Source organism: Thalassophryne amazonica, chromosome 11, assembly GCF_902500255.1.
Source record: "Thalassophryne amazonica chromosome 11, fThaAma1.1, whole genome shotgun sequence".
Lineage (NCBI taxonomy): Eukaryota > Metazoa > Chordata > Actinopteri > Batrachoidiformes > Batrachoididae > Thalassophryne > Thalassophryne amazonica.
This window is the reverse complement of record NC_047113.1, coordinates 5,933,919-5,942,910: the sequence shown is the minus strand read 5'-3', so window position 1 is coordinate 5,942,910 and position 8,992 is coordinate 5,933,919. Positions and strand designations below refer to the sequence as shown.

The following is an 8,992-nucleotide window of genomic DNA, read 5'->3' as shown; positions in this document are numbered from 1 at the left end:
CTCGCTGTAATTGAAGATGACGAAAACTTCATCTACATTGTCTGATTTCTCTCTCTTTTTAAAAATACATTTATCTCCTTGTTGATTTTAGGCATTTTACACTCCTCTTATAAGACAGTGATTGTAGCACAGTGGGAAAGTTTCTGTCTGTTAATCAGAGCTTTTGTAAATTGCAGGTTTGAATCCCATCAGTGGCATTTATTTTTTATTTACCAGGGTTATTTAACTGCAGGGTTCTGTATTGGGTCCCCTTTTATTTATTATTTATATCAACCCAGTGATTTTCACGAATTATATACCAATATCTAATCTATCAGTGTCCTGTGATTGTAGCAGTTACTGTATTTATATATCCGGCTGATCACATTGAGAGCGCACTGCTTCATTCATGTCATTTCATGACTGTAAGTCTGACCATGGGTCAGACACAGAGGGATCATACTTATTTTGTCCGCTCAATAAGAGGGATTAAATATTGGACATTGCAGTGTTTTTTATTGTGTGTAGTTTTTTATTTATTTTTTTTTTTCTCAACAGTGGCTGTGTGATGTGATTCCACACGCTCCAGCTGCTCCCACATCGCAGCTGGATTGTTCTCGCCTGCCTGACCGTGTGTCCCTCCCGACGTCAGCTCAGTGTTTTCGGGGTTCGCTTATTTGGGCTGTTTCGCCCTGATTCCTACTTATTTGTGCTATGTGTGAAGGGGCCATTAGATAAAAGGCTCAGCTTTATGGATTAAATGTACACCTCACGGGGGAGTGAAATTTGAGGAAATATGGAGGACTGAGTCCTTGCATCCCCCAAATTTTATTAAAGGTATTGATGGACTAATTACATAAATATTAATGAAAAGTGGTAGTTGTATTATCATACCTAATCTTGGATAACAATCTAACTAATTTATCTGTCAAAATGATGCCAAGCCAGACACACGTGGCTCCAGGAACTAGAAACAATTGAGATCACATGTGATGTATGAATTATGTAACATGGTCAAAGACAGTATCAAAATGTGAGAATTAACATGAGAAAACTCTGATCCACACAAACTCTCAAACTACATGTCAACACCAGATGTGACAGAAAACTTTGCAGCAGTGTTAAACTGTGTTTGGTTGCAGTACGTGCTGTACTTTTCCAATTTGGTGTGTGAAACTATCAACAGCTGTTTTACTGTAAGAGCCTAATAATTTGGGAATTAGTTAAAGCTGAAAAACCTGTTAATAGCAGTCTTCACCTGCTGTTTGTTTCCTTTTCTTCTTATCTCTCTCTGTATGACTTCACCTTGTGTGGCTGTTGAGTTAAGATGCAAAGAATTTTAACAGAAACAAAACTGAAAGTGTTACACAGTCAATGAAACGTTCAGTCACAAACGAGAGAGTAAAGAAGAAGCAAATTTCTTTTTTCCCGATTCCACCACATCAAGGTATCTGTCCATTATTTCTCAGCCAGAACTTAAAATGCACTTTTTTTTTTTCTTTCTTTCTTTTTTTTTAATGCCATCACATAATGCAGTTCTGTCATAGTTTACACTCTCCCTCTGCACTGGAAACAGGGCTCAGAGAGACATCACAGTTTGTTCATCTGTAACACATTTTGTATCTGAAACACATTTTTTCTGACAGATTTGATCTAGAAATGAGTCAAGGATGGGCTGTTCATTTTATTTTATTTTTTTTAGAAAAGGGACATTGTTTTCACCCGATTAATGAATTTTAATTTCTATCATTATCTATTTTAATATACAGTTAGTATCCAGGTTGAACACAACTATATAATAAATATACTATTGGGTTGAATTACATGTATGCAACAAAAAATATCAATGCAACATTTTTGTGTTTGCTCCCATATTTTTCATAAATGTAATTAAAATATCTACAATTTCTTCAATGCACACAAAAGTCTTCTTTCAAATTTATTCTGTTCACAAATTTGTTCAAATTCATGTTAATGAGCAGTTTTCCCCCCAATAAAATCCAACCAGCTGGACACTGTGACACAAGTCATGTGCAATGAAGAAACCTGTTTTATTATTATTATTATTATTATTCTTTTTCTTACCTGAACCTGGTCAAAATGAGAGCAAAAAATACAAGTACTGCTTTATTTTTTTATTTTTTGAGTATGTTTTAACATGTCATTTTTTAGTTGTTTGTTGGGAGTCGTCAAGGGAGCCATCAGGGGAGGTTTCCATCCCATCATTAGGAGAGTGCTAACTAGCGCACATTAGGTGCTAATTAGAGCTATTGTTTAGTCACTAGCCTATAGCAGTCAGCCTCTCGGTAGGAGAGGTCTGGTTAGGTTAAAAACTCCAGCTTTTGTTGGCTTCTGGTTTATTCTTCTCTACAAGAGTCAAGACAGAAGTCAGACTACCAGAGCAAGAATTTTAGCTGAGGAAGCTCCTGTGATTTGAAGCGAAATGTCCTTACGTCAAGCAACCCAGTCCAGTCGAAGAGTCAAGCTTCTCTACATTCACAGTAGCTAGTTCACTGAATTGGTACTAAAAACACATTATTGAATGTCGCCCGAATGTTGTCCGAATATCGCATGGACTCACGGAGAAAGTGTCCACATACATATCAGGTGAATGCTGCACAGCAGTCTCTCAAATGTCGAGCGCCACCTGAAATTATGACACGCTTGCAAACAAAGTATTCATGGTCGTGGGCTGACACTGCCCTGTGAATATCCTGCTATTATGTGAAACGATGCTGTGGAAATTCTGCTGACTGCAGCCAAGAAGGTATAGCACTCTAAATAATAATAAAATAATAATTATTTAAAAAAGCCTAGTGTGGCTCCACTGAGGGAGGGACGGGGGGGGTGTGTACAGGAACAAAAGTGTGGACAGTGCACTCACCAACTTGCAGAATGATGTCCCCGCTGGATTCACTGTCTACTGCTCCTGGGAATGACCAGTATACGATCCCCACTTATACGATCCTTTTGTCCTCCACTCTGAGATCCACACACAGCTCTCGTCCATGTACTGGGCCAACCTTTTCTCCATGACGTGCCATGATATCCAGCAGTGCCTCAGGGTGTATATCTTTTGATTTTATTTATTCTACAATAACATATATGTAATGAACAATACAGTATATAAAAGTGCTGAGGATAGCACAATATAGTATTAAACCTATTTCCGTTGTGCTCCTTCATTTAAAAAAAAAAAAAACTCAGAGTGCTGGCATTGTCTTCCTCCTCCTGTCCACTGGTGTTGTGCAGGCCACTGCCCATCTGAGTACATGGCAGGTCAGAGGCATCCCAGCAGCATGAACTTATTTCCATTGTGCTCCACCATAAAAATAAATAAATAATTAAAAGTATAAATCCCCCGTGACCCAATCCTGGATAAATAGTTGAAGATGAGTAAAGTGTAAGTCCAGTTGATGGGGATGGGAGTCCTGAAGCCCGCTCTAACTGTGTGCATGGCCAGGCCATGACCAGCAGGGCCGGGGCTGCCAGGGCTGCTGGGGCTGCCGGACTTGCTCAGCCACTTCCAGAAGCGCTGTTCCTCTCCAATCATGTCTGCTATTTTGGCGTGCTCCCAAAGCAGCTCATGCCTGTTCATCTTTTTTTTTTCTTTTCTCAAATCACTCACAATGTAGTTTCATGGCTCTCCAACCCCTCACAAAGTTCTCTCATGATTCTAGCACGTTTTGAATGAGGGATACTAGTTTCCGAGGGCACTGCAACACCAGCGACAGCTCTGGGAGTGTGTGGCGAGAACGTCTGTCACCTCCCCCCAATTGGATTGTTCAAAATCCGCACACGATGCATGTGATGCCCTGTGACTCAAGCAAGGGAATTGCAACACCTAGCGAACATTGCATGAAGTCAAGGGAATGCCCTTGCAATTGCTGTTTGCAAGATGTTGCAGTCCAGTGAGATAGTACCCTAGAAGCTGAGACAAGTTCAACTTTGGGCACATTTTGCTTGTAATTCTTGCCACCCCAATCTTGTGTGATACAGTATCGTGACAAACACTTCATGTATCAAGGTGAAATTTGATACATAGCATTGAAAAACAAAGATCTCACACAAGTTCAATATTGGGTATGATTTGCTTTTAATTGTGGGCATCAGGGGGTCATATCTCTACTGTACACCACAACAAAGAATGTGTGAAGAGACTGTGGTGAAACTCATTGCACACGTTCAAGTTTGGCCTCAGAAACAGGTATTGCATCTTCTACAATGTGAACCTGTATGTGCCTGGATATATCAGACACAGCGTCATTCTGATTGTGAGCATCACAGTCTAGGATTTACCGTTGATGGTGCAATCTCAGGAAGAATGGCTCATAGCCCTGCATAACAATGGGTGATTATTAACTCTCACAGAGTACAGACATGCTTCCAACAGGTGAAGACAGAGACCTGTGAAGAGGAGGTTGCTCTAAGGCAGTCTCCCACGCAGGCTGTAATCATGGTTAACCCGACTTAAATACTGAAGTTGGCAGTGGATGAGACTGGATTCAGGTCTGGCTTCTGGCTGGGTCACTCAAGGACATCCACAGAGTTCTCCTGAAGCCATTCCTTTGATATCTTGGCTGTGTGCTTAGGGTCACTGTCCTGCTGAAAGATGAACCGTCATCCCAGACTGAGGTCAAGAGCGCTCTGGAGCAGGTTTTCATCCAGGATGTCTCTGTACATTGCTGCATTCATCTTTCCCTCAATCCTGACTAGTCTCCCAGTTCCTGCTGCTGGAAAACATTCCCACAGCATGATGCTGCCACCACCATGCTTCACTGTAGGGATGGTGCCTGGTTTCCTCCAAACATAACCCCTGACATTCATGCCAAAGAGTTCAATCTTTGTCTCATCAGACCAGATAATTTTGTTTATCATGATCTAAGAGTCCTTCAGGTGCCTTTTGGCAAATTTCAGGTGGGCTGCCATGTGTCTTTTACTAAAGGAGTGGCTTCCGTCTGGCCACTGTACCAGACAGGCCTGATTGGTGGATTGTTGCAGAGATAGTTGTCCTTCTGGAAGGTTCTCCTCTCTCCACAGAGGAATGCTGGAGCTCTGACAGAGTGACCATCATGTTCTTGATCTCCTCTCTGACTAGGGCCATTCTCCTCCGAGCACTCAGTTTAGACATGTGGCCAGCTCTAGGAAGAGTCCTGGTCATTCTGAACATCTTCCATTTATGGATGATGGAGGCCACTGTGCTGATTGAGACTTTCTTTGCACTTATCATTTTTGAAGGTGTCTTCTGATTTTGGGCACCTGAATATAGTGCTCTCCATGGCATTCTTTTGAGTAACAGACTGTCATTTTACAAACCAAACATTTTAGTGACCCACTTTCTTTCTCTTCTTTCCACCTTGCACAAATTTGGGACTTTTCATGTTATTGGTTGCTCCATGTCAAGTGGGCAACCTCTCTTAGTTTAAAGGACTCTGCTGATCAGATTGGAGTGGTACTGTGTGGGTGGCACTGTGGCAATGCTGTGGCTGACTGCTGGTGGTAAAATGGCACAGGCTTTGATTCAGTCTCATAAGGTGGAAACTGGGGATGTGGTAACACTGGATAAGTGTCAGACACATTTGATGGAGGACACTGTGAGCATTCAGGTGTGGACTGCTGATGGTGTCTCTGACTTGAGAGATCTCTGCTCTTAAGTCTTTTACAGTTGTATGCAAAGGTTTGGGCACCCCTGATAATTTTCATGATTTTCCTTTATAAATCATTGGTTGTCTGGATCAGAAATCTTAGTTAAATCTATATACATAAAGGGCTCATTCTGTCTGTCTGTCTGTCTGTCTGTCCAGGATAAACTCCCAAACTATAATATGTAGCCCTAAAAACTATACGAGGGCTGTCCGTAAAGTATAGGTCCTTTTTATTTTTTTCAAAAACTATATGGATTTCATTCATATGTTTTTACGTCAGACATGCTTGAACCCTCGTGCGCATGCGTGAGTTTTTCCATGCCAGTCGGTGACGTCATTCGCCTGTGAGCACTCCTTGTGGGAGGAGTCGTCCAGCGCCTCGTCGGAATTCCTTTGTCTGAGAAGTTGCTGAGAGACTGGCGCTTTGTTTGATCAAAATTTTTTCTAAACCTGTGAGACACATCGAAGTGGACACGGTTCGAAAAATTAAGCTGGTTTTCAGTGAAAATTTTAACAGCTGATGAGAGATTTTGAGGTGATACTGTCGCTTAAGGACTTTTCACGGTGCGAGACGTCGCTCAGCGCTCTCAGGCAGCGTCATCAGCCTGTTTCAAGCTTAAAACCTCTACATTTCAGGCTCTATTGATCCAGGACGTCGTGAGAGAACAGAGAAGTTTCAGAAGAAGTCGGTTTCAGCATTTTATCCGGATATTCCACTGTTAAAGGAGATTTTTTTAATGAAAGACGTGAGGACGGCAGCGCGGCGGCACAGGAAAAACACCTCCGTGTTGATAACCATTTGTAAAATCCAGGCGGCTTTTGATGGCTTTCAGTGGAGTGAGTATATGAGAAATTGTTTATCAGCTGGAGATGTTCCAACTTGTCCTTAAGGCTTCCAACGGAGGTGTTTTTCCTGTGGCGGAGCGTCGCGGCGGCTGCGAGCCGACGCTGCAATCCGCCCGCACGTCTTTCATTAAAAAAATCTCCTTTAACAGTGGAATATCCGGATAAAATGCTGAAACCGACTTCTTCTGAAACTTCTCTGTTCTCTCACGACGTCCTGGATCAATAGAGCCTGAAATGTGGAGGTTTTAAGCTTGAAACAGGCTGATGACGCTGCCTGAGAGCGCTGCGCGACGTCTCGCACCGTGAAAAGTCCTTAAAGTGACAGAATCACCTCAAAATCTCTCATCAGCTGTTAAAATTTTCACTGAAGACCAGCTTAATTTTTCGAACCATGTCCACTTCGATGTGTCTCACAGGTTTAGAAAGAATTTTGATCAAACAAAGCGCCAGCCTCTCAGCAACTTCTCAGACAAAGGAATTCCGACGAGGGGCTGGACGACTCCTCCCACAAGGAGTGCTCACAGGCGAATGACGTCACCGACAGGCGTGGAAAAACTCACGCATGCGCACGAGGGTTCAAGCATGTCTGACGTAAAAACATATGAATGAAATCCATATAGTTTTTGAAAAAAATAAAAAGGACCTATACTTTACAGACAGACCTCGTATATATTCTGAATCCTCATGACATGGGGAACAAACTGGTAGAATTTTTTTTTTAAGTTCTGGGCAAACCAATAATTTAATGCTTTAATCTATTCTCTTTACCTATTCATCTTTTATGGTTACTTGATGTCATCAAAAAAAGCCTGACTACAAAAAGTATAAAGCAGTCAGAATTCTAATTCCACTCCCCCACCCCCCCCCCAATCCTGATGAGGTCATCAAGAAAGCCTGAGTACAACAATTAGAAAGTGGTCAGAATTCTAATCCCTCCTCCCATCCTGATGATGTCATCAAGAAAGCCCGGGTACAAAAGTATAAAATGGTCAATTCTAATTCCACCTCACCCAAACTATAATATGTAGCCCTAAAAACTACATATATTCTGAATCCTCGTGACATGGGGAACAAACTGGTGCCATTTTTAAAAGCTGAACTGAAAATTACCCCCAAATAGCCTTTTATGTAAGAAATACCCTTTTATGTAACACCATACAGTGTTGTACCATGTGGTTTCTCAACTGTTAAGCACCTGACTGTCCTGTACAACCCAGTTTGCCTTCCTGTCTGAATACAATCAACCAAAGAAGCTATTTGATTCAACATAACATTATATTGAATCTGTAAAATATAATTACCTTTGGTGTACAACCAAGTACAGTTTGAAGATTTGCTGTCTGAAAACTTTGTATTTTCATCATTTATTACAAGACAAAAAAAGCTGGTGAGATACATAAAGGTTAAAGACATCTTTTACTTCCTAAAGAGACAATTAAGGGCAACCAATAATTTAATGTCTTAATCTATTCTATTTATCTATTACAGAATTCAGCTTTAATCATTACTGCCAGAAATCTTAGACAAAAACAACTTTCACTTTAATTCTTTATGGTTACTGGAGTAATGTTTTAATCTATTCTCTTTATCTATTTATCTGTTACAGAATTCTGCTTTAATCATTATTGCTAGAATTCGTAGACAAAAAGAACTTTCACTTTAATTCTTTATGGTTACTCGACTAATGTTTTAATCTATTCTCTTTATCTATCTGTTACAGAATTCTGCTTTAATCATTATTGCTAGAAATCGTAGGCAAAACAAACTTTCACTTTAATTCTTTATGGTTACTGGACTAATGCTTTAATCTTTTCTCTTTATCTTTTTATCTGTTACAGAATTTTGCTTTAATCATTATTGCTAGAAATCTTAGACAAAAAGAACTTTCACTTTAACTAATTCTGCTTTAATCATTATTGCTAGAAATCTTAGACAAAAAGAACTTTCACTTTAATTCTTTATGAATATTGGGCAACCAATAATTTAATGCTTTCATCTATTCTCTTTATCTATCTTTTATGGTTACTGGGCACCCTGACACTCTGGATGACGAGGTCAAGCTGCCCTTTGATCACACTGTTCATGACATATGTGAGTTGGTTGCCAAAGTCTTTCCAAACCTCCAGCGTAACTACCAGAACCACAACTGAATGAGCGAGTGTGCTATCCTGTTATAAATTTGATTGCAAAGTCTAATACAAAGATACAAAGTCTGCATGAAGGACTTTAAATGTTTGTCTTTTAACCAAGTATTTCCACTTACTTTGGGAGTCCACCTTTTATAGTTCTGCTGGACAAACTTTAGCCCATTAAATATTACATTTGTAAGACATCAGCATTACAAAAACAAATGTTGGGCAATTGTCTATGGCTTGGCTTATGTCTAAATCAGGTTAACCCGGGCAGCGCCGGGTACCCCAGCTAGTATATCATATAGCAAACAAACACATTGATATTTGAGAAGTGAAATTAAGTTTCTAGTATTTACAGAACGTGTGCAATAATCATTTAAACAAAATTGG

The 8,992-nt window shown here is 40.3% G+C and overlaps 1 protein-coding gene across 1 annotated transcript in view; it reads left to right on the top strand.

Moving 5' to 3' along the window:
• Positions 1-1,360: 1,360 nt before the first annotated feature.
• LOC117520519 (stimulator of interferon genes protein-like) overlaps positions 1,361-8,992 on the top strand; it is a 30,959-nt gene continuing 23,327 nt past the window's right edge. The window contains exon 1 of the mRNA XM_034181848.1: positions 1,361-1,426. The gene's annotated coding sequence lies outside the window, so the exon portion shown is untranslated. The remainder of the gene's footprint in view (positions 1,427-8,992) is intronic.